This window comes from Mobula hypostoma, chromosome 6, assembly GCF_963921235.1.
Source record: "Mobula hypostoma chromosome 6, sMobHyp1.1, whole genome shotgun sequence".
Lineage (NCBI taxonomy): Eukaryota > Metazoa > Chordata > Chondrichthyes > Myliobatiformes > Myliobatidae > Mobula > Mobula hypostoma.
In genome coordinates, this window is record NC_086102.1 from 138,778,341 (window position 1) to 138,794,610 (window position 16,270).

The 16,270-nt window shown below is 41.4% G+C and overlaps 1 protein-coding gene across 1 annotated transcript in view; it reads right to left on the reverse strand.

Annotated features, from left to right (window-relative positions):
* iqca1 (IQ motif containing with AAA domain 1) overlaps window positions 1–16,270 on the reverse strand; it is a 190,847-nt gene that overhangs the window by 162,151 nt on the left and 12,426 nt on the right. The gene's annotated exons all lie outside the window — the stretch shown is intronic.

Sequence of the window (16,270 nt, forward strand, 5' to 3'; positions counted from 1 at the left end):
TGGGACCTTGTCAAAGACCCTGCGAAAGCTCATGTAGACAGGTCTACTGCTCTGCCCTCGTTCGCCTTCTTCATCACCTCTTCAAAAGACTCAATTAAATTTATGAGATGTGACTTCTCCAAACATAAAGACATGCTTACTTTCCCTAATTAGTCCTTGCTTTTTTTTCCGCCCCAAAATTCAGGTAGATCCTGCCTCAGAATCCCCTCCAGTAATTTTCACACCACAGATGCTAGGCCTTGCAGCCCTTCTTAAATAAAGGCACAAGATTAGCCACCCTCCACTATTCCCATACTTCACCCATAGCCAATGATGACACATATTGAGTAGTTCTACGAAGGCTTTTAGTTAGATTTCAGTATTTTTAAACTAATTCTGTAGTTCAAATTATGTTAGTAATAAAGTAGTGCTTAATTTAATCCATACTTTTAATTAAGAGGGCAAGGCATCATACCAGATATGAAGCACACATGGGTTCCTGTCCATTAAATTTAAGTCTTCCAGGAGTTTAATTGAATTTCTATAGGTTGCAAAAGAGGCATGTTATATTATGAAGGTGTGGTCACAGAACTTATTAACTGTCACGAAGTTATAGTTAGACCGTAGAGGAAACATTCATTTTAAGCTTTGCTTTGCAAATACATGCAATTCTTTGTACAAATGGGCTTTATTTTCTTGTAAGCAACCTGGACTGTTACTGATTCTTCTGTTTACACAAGCATTAGATAATATTCTCCAACTCTGATTGTAGAGAACTCCATTACCTTAATTTACTCTCTTAGTACTCTCCTTTTGATATATTTAGTCATAGTTTCTACTCAATTTCTACATCAATGTCACCATTTGGTTCCTTAAGGTTGTTATTGCCTGGCGTGGAAGTGAAGGTAAGTTCCCACTGCCTATTAAACATTCCCAATGGCATGCACCTCAAAATGCATCTGACAACCAAGTCCAGCTCCTGGCCTTCACGTGTGGCTTAGCTACTAAACCTGGCGAAACCATTTCTACTGAAAAAAGAAGGGGCAAAGGTTGGTTACTTCTGTCTTAAAACCAGTCACTTCAGGCAGATGGGGCTTATCAGCCATGGTCAGCAGCTCATATAGAAGGGAAACTCTGATCTCAAACCTCTGCTGCCTTACGGCTATATTCACTCATGGAGAAGGCTTTGGGATGAAGCCCTTAGGAAAAATCCAGAGATGGAGTACCTAAGGCAGTCCTACATTGAGTTCAATGCTGACTAGCAACTCCTGCGATGCTCCTGGTGCCAAACTGCTTCAATCCCTGTTGATCTCTTGGATTTATCAGTTGCTTGGAGAGGGAGAGCCTGCTAAATAAGCAACAGCTTGCTCTCCGTCTCATACTGCCCTGGATTGCATACCGACTTGCTTATCACTTAGACAGATGGGATGTAACATCTATAGTCGATCCTGACCAACAGAGGGCCTCAATATCAACAGACTCTATGCTTTGCGTGAATACCAGGGATTGAGAATGATCTTGGAATGAAGCTGTACAACTTAGAAGAAGGGTGATAGTATAGTGAATAATTGTCCATGTGATTCCTTTGTTCAGAAAATTTATCTGAACATAAGCTTCAACCTCTTTATTTGATGTGCCAGATGTTATAAAATACTTAGGCACTTTATAAACCATGGGATTTAACTGCCAATGCAAAATCATGAAAACCTATATATAATTGGTTTGATGGTAGGAAGTAGAGTAGAAGATGGTTTCTCACCCTGCAGGCAAAAGTGCTGGGTCATTGTTCTAGCATTTATATAAATTATTTTGATGAAAATATGCAAGACATGGTTAATAAGTCTGTAGTTTGTAGATGACACTAAAATAGGTGGTATCATAGACGAATGAAGGATATCCAAAATTACAAGGGGACCTTGATCAGCTCTATACATGGGCCCTCATCACTGTCCACTTTAATTTCAATCTACAAAGTCACCATAGATCACGTGTCTTAATTTTCCAGATCAGCTTGCCAAGAGGGACCTCATTAAATTACTTACTGAAGTCCATTTATCCCACATCTATTCACCTACCCTTACGAAGCTTCTTTATCATTTTCTCAAAAGACTCAATCAAATTTTTAAGAAGACCTCCCCTGCACAAAGCCATGCCAAATGTCCCTAATGATTACCCTTTTTTCCAAATACAAGCAGATCCTAGCTCTAAGTATCTTCTCCAATAATTTCTCTCATGGAATTAAAGCTCACGGTAATATAAATTGCTATGTTATCCCTATTGCACTTCTTAAACAAAGGAACAGAAGTTCTTCTTCAACCTTCTGACTAAAAATCTCTAAGTGGTCCCACCAGTCTCCTCTCATCTCCAGTAATATGGCTGTACTTTCATTTCTAGCATATTGGCAGAGACTGAAGACCGCAGCACCAGTGTTGAGGACCAAGAAGGTGAAGTCAAGGGAGGTGGAGGAGCATTTACACAACTACTTTGAGTCAGTAGTCTGGACAAAATTCAGAGATTCACCTTCAACTCTGATTGAATGCAGCACAGTCGTCACCAGGCTCATTAAGACCTGTGTGGATGAGTGTGTGCCTTCGAGAACATATCAGACACACGCAATCCAAAAGCCATAGCTAAACCAGGAGATTCGTACTCAGATGAAAGCTAGATCAATGGCACTCAAGACCAGTGATCTAGAACTATACAAGAAGTCCAGGTGCGACCAATAGAAGGCTAGCTTAGGGGTCAGAAAGCAATTCCCATTGAGTTTAGAGGCTGTATCATTCTTTCCCCCCCCCCCATCATTAGATTCTGAATAGACAATGAACTCATGAATGCCATCCCAGTATTTTTCACCTCCCTTTTTACACTACATATTTAATTTTCTGTATTTTTATACAGAATATACTTTTCATTGTATTGCACCATACTGCAGCCGCAAAACAACAAATTTTGTAACATATGTCAGTTATATTAAACTTGATTCTGATTCTCATTCAACATCCAGGCGAGGGTGACTGCAGTGGTGTGTCATCAAACCAGGATAATGGAGACCTTTGAAGAAGATCTCTTCAGTAAGCATTGCCCATTACAGACAGGTCAGAATGACTATGGCAGTGTCTAATCAACCTAGAAGAACACAGCTTCCATTCACACAGTAGGGGGTGCTGGAGGCAGATGAGATAATGGAAAAGTGTGAAATACACCCAACAACTAAGGGACAACTGTCATACTAACTTCAAAATGTCATCAGTTATCCGTTTCAAGTTTCAATTGATTTTTAACAGTTCTATTGTAAATGGTGATTAATCATGCCCGTTAAGCCAATTCTGCATAAAAATAACAAGCTGCCTGTCCTGGTTTCAAAGCAGTATGGTGACAGGGACCATGCTGTTCTCCTTGTGCACAAGTAAAATAAATTGTGTGCTAGTCTTAAGAGTACCTCTGTTCTGGGCCCAGTTATTTTAGTTAGTTTATTTTGACAACAAGGCCCTGGGGATTTATCCATCATTAATGTTCTTCAAGAATCCCAACAGCTCCTTTCTCTTATCAACATGCTTAAGAATAACAACATAGCCTTTTCTCATCTTGCTCTCATCAATGTCCTTTTCAGTGGTGAATAATGATAGATAGATAGATAGATAGACATACTTTATTGATCCCGAGGGAAATTGGGTTTCGTTACAGTTGCACCAGCCAAGAATAGAGTATAAATATAGCAATATAAACCATAAATAATTAAATAATAATATGTAAATTATGCCAAATGGAAATAAGTCCAGGACAAGCCTATTGGTTCAGGGTATCTGACCCTCCAAGGGAGGAGTTGTAAAGTTTGATAGCCACAGGCAGGAATGACTTCCTATGACACTCAGTGTTGCATCTCGGTGGAATGAGTGGCTGACTGAATGTAATCCTATGCCCAACCAGTACATTATGTAGTGGATGGGAGACATTGTCCAAGATGGTATGCAAATTGGACAGCATCCTCTTTTCAGACACCAGTGTCAGAGAGTCCAGTTCCATCCCCACAGCAGCACTGGCCTTATAAATGAATTTGTTGATTCTGTTGGTGTCTGCTACCCTCAGCCTGCTGCCCCAGCACACAACAGCAAACATGATCGCACTGGCCACCACAGACTCGTAGAACATCCTCAGCATCGTCCGGCAGATGTTAAAGGACCTCAGTCTCCTCAGGAAATAGAGACGGCTCTGACCCTTCTTGTAGACAGCCTCAATGTTCTTTGACCAGTCCAGAACACTGATGCAAAGTACTCATTTTGTACCCTATTCACTCATATGGTTCCAGGGATAAATTCCTTCCTTTGTCCATGAGTGGTCTTAACACATTCCCTAGTTACCTTCTTGATGTTAATGTGTAAAATGTATTGAGATATTGCCTTAGGCATTTCATGTCACCATTTAGACCTCATAAAAAGTTCAAGAAAAAGTTCTAAGTAAATTTATATGAAAACCACACACATACCACCATATATAACCCTGAGATTCATTTTCTTGCAGGCATACTCAATAAATCCATAAAAGAATAACCACTATAGAATCAATGAAAGATCGCACCAACTTAGGTGTTCAACCAATGTGCAAATGTCAGCAAACTGCAAATCCAAAAAGAAAGCAATAATAATAATTATAATAAATATATATATCGAGAACGTGAGATGAAGTCCTTGAAAGTGAGTCTATAGGTTGTGGTAACATTTCACTGATGGGGCAAGGGAAGCTGAGTGAAGTTATCCCCTTTGGTTCAATAGCGTGGTGGTTGAGGGGTAACAACTGTTCCTGAATCTGATGGGGAGAGTCCAGAGGCTCCTGTACCTTCTTCCTGGTGGCAGCAGCGAGAATCCTAAAACCTAAGAATTTTCTACAGGGGCACAATTGAGAGCATCCTGACTGGCTATATCACCGCCTGGTATGGGAACTGTACTTCCTATAAATCGCAGGACTCTGCAGAGAGTGGTGCGGGCAGCCCAGCGCATCTGTAGTTGTGAACTTCCCATGATTCAGGACATTTATAAGGACAGATGTGTAAAAAGGGTCCATAGGATCATTGGGGCGCAAATCATCCCAACCATAATCTACTCCAGCTGCTACCATCTGGGAAGTGGTACCGTAGCATAAAAGCCAGGACCAACAGGCTCCAGGACAGCTTCTTCCACCAGGCCATCGGACTGAAGAACTCATGCTGATTTGAGTGTACTCTATATTACATTGACTGGTCAATTTATTATAAATTACTATGATTGCACATGGCACATTTAGATGGAAACATAACAAAGATTTTTACTCCTCATGTATGTGAAGGATGTAAGAAATAAAGTCAATTCAAAGAGAACAAGGTCGGTGAGGTGGGGGTCCCTGATGATGGCTACTGCTTTCCTCCTAGAACAATCCGTGTAGATATGCTCAATGTTGGGGAAGGCTTTACTCGTGATGGACTGGGTTGTATCCACTACTTTTTATAGAATTTACCATTCAAGGGCATTGGTGCTTCCATATCAGGTTGTGATACAACCAGTCAATACACCCCCCACCATACATCTACAGAAGTTTGTCAAAGTTTTAGACGTCATGCCAAATCTTCGCAGACTGTTAAGGAAGTAGGGGTGCTGCCGTGCTTTCTTCACAACTGCACTTGCTGCTGAGCCCAGGACCAGTCACAGAAACATAGAAAAACTACAACACAATACAGGCCCAGAATGCTGTGCCGAACATGTACTTACTTTAGAAATTACCTCGGGTTGCCCATAGCCCTCTATTTTTCTAACCTCCATGTACCTATCCGGGAGTCTCTTAAAAGACCCTATCGTACCCACCTCCACTGGCATCCCCGGCAACCCATTCCACGCACTCACCACTCCCTGCATAAAAAACTTACCCCTGACATCTCCTCTGAACCTACTTCCAAGCACCTTAAAGCAGTGTCTTCTCATGATAGCCATTTCAGCCCTGGGAAAAAAGCCTCTGACTATTCACATGATCAATGCCTCTCATCATCTTATACACCTCGATCAGGTCACCTCTCATCCTCCATCACTCCAAGGACAAAAGGCCAAGCTTATTCAACCTATTCTCATAAGGCATCCTCCCCAATCCAGGCAACATCCTTGTAAATCTCCTCTGCACCCTTTCTATGGTTTCCACATTTTTCCTGTAGTGAGGTATCCAGAACTGAGCACAGTACTCCAAGTGAAGTTTGACCAGGGTTCTACATAGCTGTAACATTACCTCTCGGCTCTTAAACTCAATCCCACAGTTGATGAAGGCCAATGCGCCATATGCTTTCTTAACCACTCAGTCAACCTGCGCAGCAGCTTTGAGTGTCCTATGGACTTGGACCCCAGGATCCCTCTGAACCTCCACACTGCCAAGAGTCTTACCATTAATACTATATTTTGCCATCATATTTGACCTATCAAAATGAACCTCCTCACACTTATATGAATTGAACTCCATCTGCCTCTTCTCAGCCCAGTTTTGCATCCTATCAATGTCCCGCTGTAACCTCTGACACCCCTCCACACTATCCACAACACCTCTAACCTTTGTGTCATCAGTAAACTTACTAACCCATCCCTCCACTTCCTCATCCAGGTCATTTATAAAAATCATGAAGAGTAAGGGTCCCAGAACAGATCCCTGAGGCATGGACCTCCATGCAGAATATGACCCGCCTACAACAACTCTTTGCCTTCTGTGAGCAAGCCAATTCTGGATCCACAAAGCAAGGTCCCCTTGGATCCCATGCCTCCTTACTTTCTCAATAAGCCTTGTATGGGATACTTTATCAAATGCCTTGCTGAAATCCATTTACACTACATCTACTGCTCTACCTTCATCAACGTGTTTAGTCATATCCTCAAAAAATTCAATCAGGCTTGTAAGGCACAGCCTGCCTTTGACAAAGCCATGCTGACTATTCCTAATGTTCATAAATCCTGCTTCTCAGGATCTTTTCCATCAACTTAACCACTGAAGTAAGACTCACAGGTCTATAATTTCCTGGGCTATTTCTACTCCCTTTCTTGAATAAGGGGACAATATCTGCAACCGTCCAGTTCTCCGGAACCTCTCCCATCCCCATTGATAATGCAAAGATCATTGCCAGAGGCTCAGCAATCTCCTCCCTCGCCTCCCACAGCAGCCTGCGGTACTTCTTGCCTAGTCCTGGTAATTTATCCAACTTGATGCTTTCCAAAAGCTCCAGCACATCCTCTTTCTTAATATCTATACGTTCAAGCTTTTCAATCTGCTGGAAGTCATCCCTACAATTGCCAAGATCCTTTTCCGTAGTGAATACTGAAGCAAAGTATTCATTAAGTACCTCTGCTATCTCCTCCGGTTCCATACACACTTTTCCACTGTCACACTTAATTGGTCCTATTCTCTCACACCTTATCCACTTGCTCTTCACATACTTGTAGAATGCCTTTGAGTTTTCTTCAATCCTGCTTGCCAAGGCCTTCTCATGGCCCCTTCTGGCTCTCCTAATTTTATTCTTAAGCTCCTTCCTGCTAACCTTATGATCTTCTAGATCTCTTTCATTAGCTTTTCTTTTCTTCTTGACTACATTTTCAACAGCCTTTGTACACCACAGTTCCTGTAACCCACCATCCTTTCCCTGTATCATTGGAATGTACCTATGCAGAACACCACACAAATATCCCCTGAACATTTACCACATTTCTGCTGTACATTTCCCAGAGAACATCTGTTCCCAATTTATGCTTCCAAGTTCCTGCCTGATAGCTTCATATTTTCCCTTACTCTAATTAAATGCTTTCCTAATTTGTCTGTTCCTATCTCTCTCCAATGCTATGGTAAAGGAGATAGAATTGTGATCACTATCTCCAAAATACTCTCCCACTGAGAGACCTGACACCTGACCAGGTTCGTTTCCCAATACCAGATCAAGTATAGCCTCTCCTCTTGTAGGCTTATCTACATATTGTGCCAGGAAATCTTCCTGAACACACCTAACAAACTCCACCCCATCTAAACCCCTTGCTCTAGGGAGATGCCAATCAATATTTGGGAAATTAAAATCTCCCACCACGACAACCTTTCCAGAATCTGTCTCCCTATCTGTTCCTTGATGTCCCTGTTACTATTAGGTGATCTATAAAAAAACACCTGGTAGAGTTATTGACTCCTTCCTGTTTCTAACTTCCACCCACAGAGACTCAGTAAACAATCCCTCCATATCTTCCTCCTTTTCTGCAGCTGTGACATTATCTCTGATCAGTAGTGCCATGCCCCCACATCTTTTGCCTCCCTCCCTGTTCTTTCTGAAACATCTAAAGCCTGGCACTCTAAGTAACCACTCCTGCCCCTGAACCACCCAAGTATCTGTAATGGCCACAACATCATAGCTCCAAGTACTGATCCACACTCTAAGCTCATCCACTTTGTTCATGATGCTTCTTGCATTAAAATAGACACATCTCCAAACATCAGTCTGAGCATTTCCCTTCTCTATCACCTGCCTATCCTCCCTCACACACTGTCTCCAAGCTTTCTCTATATGTCAGCCAACACCCCTCCCACTTCCTCAGTCTCTTCAGTTCAGTTCTCACCCCCCATCAATTCTAGGTTAAAATCTCCCCAATAGCCTTAGCAAACCTCCCTGCCAGGATATCGGTCCTCCTCAGATTCAAGTGCAACCTGTCCTTATTGTACAGGTCATACCTGCCCCAAAAGAGGTCCCAATGATCCAGAAATCTGAATCCCTGCCCCCTGCTCCAATCCCTCAGCCACGCATTTATCCTCCACCTCACTCTATTCCTATACTCACTGTCGCATGCCACAGCCAGTAATCCCAAGATTACTACCTTTGAGGTCTGCTTCTCAACTTCCTTCCTAACTCCCTGTAGTCTGTTTTCAGGACCTCCTCCCTTTTCCTACCTATGTCATTGGTACCAATATGTACTACGACCTCTGGGTGTTCACCTTTCCACTTCAGGATATCGTGGACCCTGGTACCTGGGAGGCAAATAACCATCTGCATTTCTTTCCTGCATCCACAGAATCACCTGTCTGACCCCCTAACGATAGAGTCCCCTATTACTGCTGCTTTCTTCCTTTCCCTACCCTTCTGAGCCACAGGCCAGATTCCCCCAGGTAGGCCATCCCCCCCAACAGTACTTAAACAGGAGTACTTATTGTTAAGGGGTACTCTCTGGTGTCTGACTTCTGCGCTTCCCTCTCCTGACTGCTACCCACTTATCTGTCTCCCGAGTCCCCAGTGTGAGTACCTGCCTATAGCTCCTCTCTATCACCGCCTCACTTTCCCTAACCAGACAAAGGTCATCGAGCTGCATCTCCAGTTCCCTAACACGGCCCCTAAGGAGCTGCAGCTTGACACACCTGGTGCAGATGTGGCCGTCCGGGAGGCTGGGAGTCTCCCAGACTTCCCAATTCTGACACCCAGTACAGAACACCAGCCTCACAGACATACTTCCTGTTTCTATTCCTCACAGGTAACTTACCCTGCCTCAACCCGTTATCGCCGAAGCCCAATTGAGCCAAAGCCCTACCACTCTGCCTCAGATCACTCCGTCGATGACCGCTCCTTTGATGGAGTCCTCCAAAATGATAAGACCAAGGAATTTAAAGTTACTGACTGTCTCCACCTCTGATCCTCTGATGAGGACAGGCTCATGGACCTATAGTTTCCTCCTCCTGAAGTTAATAATTAGGTCCTTGGTCGTGCTGACAGCGAGTAAAAGGTTGTTGTTGAGGCACCATTCCACCATATTTTCAATCTCCCTCCTATGTGCTGATTTGTCCCTTACACTTCCTCCCTCACCACCATTCAGGGCCCCAGACAGTCCTTCCAGGTGAGGCGACACTTAACCTGTGAGTCAGCTGGGGTGATATACTGCGTCCGGTGCTCCCGATGCGGCCTTCTATATATTGGTGAGACCCGACGCAGGCTTTGAGACCATTTCGCTGAACACCTATGCTCTGTCCGCCAGAGAAAGCAGGATCTCCCAGTAGCCACACATTTTAATTCCACGACCCATTCCCATTCTGATATGTCTATCCATGGCCTCCTCTACTGTCAAGATGAAGCCACACTCAGATTGGAGGAACAACACCTTATATTCCATCTGAGTAGCCTCCAACCTGATGGCATGAACATTGACTTCTCTAACTTCCATTAATGCCCCACCTCCCCTTCGTACCCCATCCCTTAGTTATTTATTATTTCTCTCTCTCTCTTTTTTTCCTTTCTCTGTCCCTCTCACTATAACTCCTTGCCCATCCTCTGGGCTCCCCTCCCCCTTTCTTTCTCCCTAGCCCTCCCGTCCCATGATCCTCTCCCTTCTCCAGCTTCGTATCCCTTTTTCCAATCAACTTTCCATCTCTTAGCTCCATCCCTCCCCCTCCTGTCTTCTCCTTTCATTTCAGATCTCCCCCTCCCCCTCCCACTTCAAATCTCTTTCTATCTCTTCTTTCAGTTAGTCCTGACAAAGGGTCTCGGCCCGAAACGTCAACTGTACCTCTTCCTATAGATGCTGCCTGGCCTGCTGCGTTCACCAGCATTTTTTATGTGTGTAGTTAAGTGAGTAAAGCAGGTGGCTAAGCAAACAGCTCAGTGGTGCACTTGCATTGTTGGAGTTTATTGATTCCTTTTAAGGGGATGATACTATTGAATGTGCACTGTAATTGATAAATAGCATCCTGGTGTATTTATTGTTGTTGTCCAGATGTTCCAGGGTTGAGTGAAGAGCCACTAATATGGCATCTGTTGTTGACCTGTTGTGCTGGTAGGCAAATTGGAGCAGATCCAAGTTGCTTCTCAGGCAGGAGTTCATATGTTTCATCACCAACCTCTCAAGACACTTCATCAACTGTGGATGCAAATTTCTTCCCTGTCTCCTGTATATTTCTCCAGAGCCCTGCCCGATTTCAGCTCACATCTGCTTCCTTTTTCTTTTTGCCATGAACCTTGCCATTCTTGTCTTTCTTCCTCAAAGGAGTATGCTGGTTCTGAATTATGAATTCCAGTTGGCCTTTAAATGACTCCCACACACATACAGTACCCAATAACAACCACTCACAATCTATTCTCCCCAGCTCCTGCCTAATACCTTTGCATTTAGCATTCCCTAATTTAGCAATTTTCCCCAAGGTTTAGTCTTATTCTCATGCATAGCTACCTTAAAAACTCACAGTAATGCTTGTGGTTCCCAAAATGCTTTCCCACTGAAACTCCAATCACATAGCTTGGCTCAATTTCCACTACCAAGTCTGGTACGGTCCCTTCCCTAGATGAACTATCTACATAGTCTCTTAAGAAATCTGTTTGATGTACCTAAGCCTATGGCACTAAGTGCCAGTCAATAATTAGGAAATTAAAGCCAATTAGTGTCACATTCTTGTTTTTTCAGGTCTCTCCATAATACATCCACATATTTGCTCCTCTATATTGTAGTGACTATTGGGAGGCCAGTGGTATAACCCCATCATGCTGATAGAATCTTTCTTATATCTGGGATCATTTCATATTGCCTCCTCGATGAACCCTCCAGGACACCCATTCTCAGTGCGGTGGCATTTTCCCTTATCAATCATACTACTAACCCAACTTCTTTACATCCCTCTCTGTCGTGTCTGAAAATGTTGAGTTGCCAATTCTGCCCTTCTCTTAACCAAGTCTCTGCCATGGTAACATCATAGTTCCATGCACTATTCATTAGAATATGCATATTCCATCGTGAAATAAAACCTTTATGATCCATCTTTGACTAATCAAAGAATGTTAAGGGTAACATTAAAATAGGCAATGAAACAGAATGAAGCATATATGCTTTGGAGACCTTTAGAAGCCAGCAAAAGATCACCACAAAGTGATATGTTGGGCAACTATGAGAGAAAATGACAAGGAAATACCAAAACACATTACGAGCTACTTAAAAAAATGTAAAATAGTGGAGAGTTCCAAAAGTAAATGTCACCATCAGCTGGAGTCACTATAATGGGGAAATAGCTGGCATGTTAAACATGTATTTGTAACTAACTTCACAGAAGAGAAGAAAAATAAGAGGCAGGAATGGAGAAAGTAACCAAGGGACTAATGAGACTATGTATGTGTACTCACTAATCACAACAAAAATGTCACGGAAGCAAAAATTCTCCAGTCCAGGTTAATGACTCTAAAGAAAAGGAGGAAAGAATTCTGGAGCAATCCACATTAATCAGCAAGCAGCAAATCTAATATAGAAATATAGAACACTAAGCCAGATAATTCATTGGAAAAACAGTGGAATTCATTGTTGAGGAATCTGGAATAGACCATTGGCAATGATTCATAATTTGGCACAGCCAGCATGACCTTATGCAAGAGAATCTGCATTAGGAATTTCTTAGAGGCAGTGACTCATCATCAGTGTGACACAATTAAATATATTCCATTTGGATTTTCAAAGGCATGAAGTGCTATATAAAAGATCGATAATAAAAAAAGATTCAAGAATGTGTAATATGTTAAAAAAGTAGAGTATTATTTAAAGAGAATGCTTAAGAATAAATTGATTATTGTTAGATCGTCAGTCTCCTGTTACTAGTGAAATTCCAGGCAGATTACTGCTGATGCTTCAGTTGTGTACAATCTGGATCAATGACTAAGGTACATGAAAGGAGTAAATTTTTTCTCAAGTTTACTGTCAATGCAAAACTAGGAGTAAAAGTAAGCAGTAATAAAAACAAATGATCCCTAGTGGGATGCAGACACATTAAGTGAGTATAAGATTATTCACTTTGAAAAACAGGTAAATTAAATGTACATCTTTTTAAATGGTGAAAATTACATAAATGTTGAAATAATTTGTGAGCCTTTGCACTGAAACACAGAAAATAAAGCTAAATGCACAATTGGAAAATTAAATGGCAGGTTGACCTTTATTCAAAGGTGAAGAACAGAGAAAGAATTCTTGTTGCATTTCAACAGGGCTTCAGTTAGACAACACTTGCAATGCCATATGCTGCTTTCTTTGTCTATACGAGGAAAAATATAGATCTGATTTGGGACGCCATAGAATTGCCACTAGATTGATTACTTAATTCCACAAGGAGAGATTTCAGTTTAAAAGAAACAATCGCATTGAAGTATACAAGATTAACCATGTTTATCAGGATTAATACCAAGAGGCTAATCTTTGGTTAGTGAATAGAGAACTGGAAACACTTTCAGGGTGTGATCTTTGGAAATCCCTGCCTTTGAAGTCTGTGGATGGTCAGTCACTGAGTTTTGTAATGGTTAATCAACAGATTTCAAAATAAATTAAATAGTCATTTAATAGTGAAGTAGAAATAATGTAAACGGTAAGCAACAATTGCATTGAATAATGGAAACATGTTCAAGAGATCACATGACCTACTCCTGCTCCTATTTAAGTTTCTTATGTACCAAACACAAAATCCACAATCTCGCATGTATTTTTTTTTAATTTTGAATGGTACATCATGAAAGGTACTTCAACATTCTTAGTGCATAAGAACCATAAATAGGTTACTTCATTGTTCATCGTACAGTTCTGCATACAAGATTATTTTTTATTGAGCTAAATGGTAATATGCACACCACAGACTAAAATGCAATCCAGCACATTTAGGTTATTTCCCATCAGGAATATACTGTGTGCAAGTATGAATCCAATCAGCTCTGTATTGCTGAGAAAACTATGAAAGTTACCATTATGTTGCAGAAAGAAAATTAAGAATTTGTTTGGTAACATTATTTACTTCTGAACGCCGCTCAGTTTGGACTTTTCTTCCCACAGTTAATGATAACACAATGCAGGCAAATATAAACATGAAATAATCCTTAAGGTTCCTCATATCTGTTCTGTGTCTTTCAACACAGTATCTTTTACTTGGCATGAAAAAATGTAGAAGGCAAAGTTAACTGGGTGGATAAGAATCAATTAACATCTGGCTATAAATTGAAAAGCCTAATACTGAATGTCAAAAAGGAAGAATGAAGCTTATGTAAGGTTTAGGAAGCTGAAATCAGGCAATGCCCTTGGGAAACTTAAGGAAGCTGGAAAGAACTGAAACAAGAAATAAAGAGAGCTAAAAAAAAATGGAGGAACTCAACAGGTCAGGCAGCAACTGTGGAGGAAAATGCACAGTTCACATGTTAGATTGAGACCCTTCATCTAGCCTGGGCTAAAATGTCCTCAGTAAGTAAGATTAAGGTGAATCCCTTAGCATATTATACATATAGAAAGAAGGTGGCTAGGTAAAAGACGGGTCTAATCAAGGACAAAAGAAGGAATATATGCCCAGATCAGGAGGAAGTGGGCGAGGTCCTTACTAAGTAGTTCACATTGGGACATGGGTGACTGTGAGGTTAGGGAGGGATATGTTGACATTAAGTAGGAGGTGTTAAGTGCTATGAAAAACAGTAATATGACTTAAAAAAGGAGGCTGGTGGCATCTGGAGGCTAAGGAGGGAATTTGGTAGTACTGTATATAAAATTATAATAGGACAAAACGGTCGATAGTCAGGGGTCTCTTCCAAATACTAGGGGACTTACATTTAAGGTGAGAGAGGAAATGTTTAAAGGAGTTTTTTTTTACAAGGTCATTTTTTTTTTACACACAGAGAGAGGCAAGTGTCTGGAATACGCTGGGGAGCTAGTGGAAGCAGATACAACAGCAACATTTAGGAGGTAATTAAACAGACAAATGAACTGGGAACAAATGGTGGGATATAGACTATGGGCAGGCAAAGGAGATTGGTTTAAATTGGGATCATGGTCTGTGCAGTCAGAGTAGGCCAAAGGACCTGCTTTGGAACAGCTTTCTCCCCTCCACCAACACATTCCTGAACAGTCCATGAAAACAACTCAATATTCTTATTTTGTACTTTTAATTTGTAATTTTTAATAGTTTTATGTCTTTGCACTGTACTACTGCCGAAACACAACAAATTTAATGACCTACAAGTCAGTGATAATAAACCTGATTCTGATTCTGTGCTGTGCTGTTCCGTTTCTCTGGAGCTTGATTCAACATGCAGCATTCCTGCTCTCTAAAACTCAACCAAGGTTTGGTTACAAATCATCTTGACTGCCAAAAGTGAACAAAGAACAAAAAAAGCAACCACATGGGTGATCTCAATATCAAAATATGAAACTAGGTAATAAGTAAATGTAGGCCTACAAAAGTCATAATAGAAAACAAGGAGACAAGTTAAATAGGTATTTTGTGTCCATCTTCACTATAGGTCAAGTTCAAGTACAGTGCCATTCAACTGTATACATGTATCCCACCAAACAAACTCATGTTCCTCTAGAGCAGACCAAAGTGCACATCACAGTACATGTAATTCACACACAACAGACAAGGTAATATTACAACAAATAAATTAATAAGGTGCATTTATGTGTCAAGTTAAAAAGTAAACAGTATGTGCTACTAGCGTTTCAGACGTGATGACACCTGGGTGGTGGCTGGGAGTTCAGCAGTCTCACGGCCTGGGAGATAAAGCTATTTCCCATCCTAACAGTCTTTGTCCTAATGCTACCGTACCTTCTGCCTTATGGTAGATGGTTTAAAGAGATTGTTGGATGGATAGGAGGAATCATTAACAATGCTAATAACCAGTAGAAGTAGACTGCAGATTCTATGCACTGCAGACTACAGACCAGCCCTTCTCAACTTTTTTGCCCTGGAGGAACCGTTGAAATAATTCTCAGGTGTCAGGAAACCACTGCATAAAAATCTTCATCTCTCCAGCTCATGGTACAGTAGCATGATCAGTAAGTGGTAGATATAATAATCCAAAAATAATTGTCGATGCTTTTTTGAGTAGAGAATGAATATTTAGCCAAACTTCCTTGGAAAAACAGGTAGTTAAGCTTAACTTATTTTTTTTCTTTCCCTTACCCTTTCAAAACTTTAAAAACTCACAAGGCCAACATAATACTCTTTGGAGAGAAGGAGGATGAGAAGAGACATGATAGAGGTGTACAAGATAATAAGAGGACTAGATAGAGTGAATAGCCAGCACCTCTTCCCCAGGGCACCACTGCTCAATACAAGAGGACATGGCTTTAAGGTAAGGGGTGGGAAGTTCAAGGGGGATATTAGAGGAAGGTTTTTTACTCAGAGAGTAGTTGGTGTGTGGAATGCACTGCCTGAGTCAGTGGTGGAGGCAGATACACTAGTGAAGTTTAAGAGACTACTAGACAGGTATATGGAGGAATTTAAGGTGGCGGCTTATATGGGAGGCAGGGTTTGAGGGTCGGCACAACATTGTGGG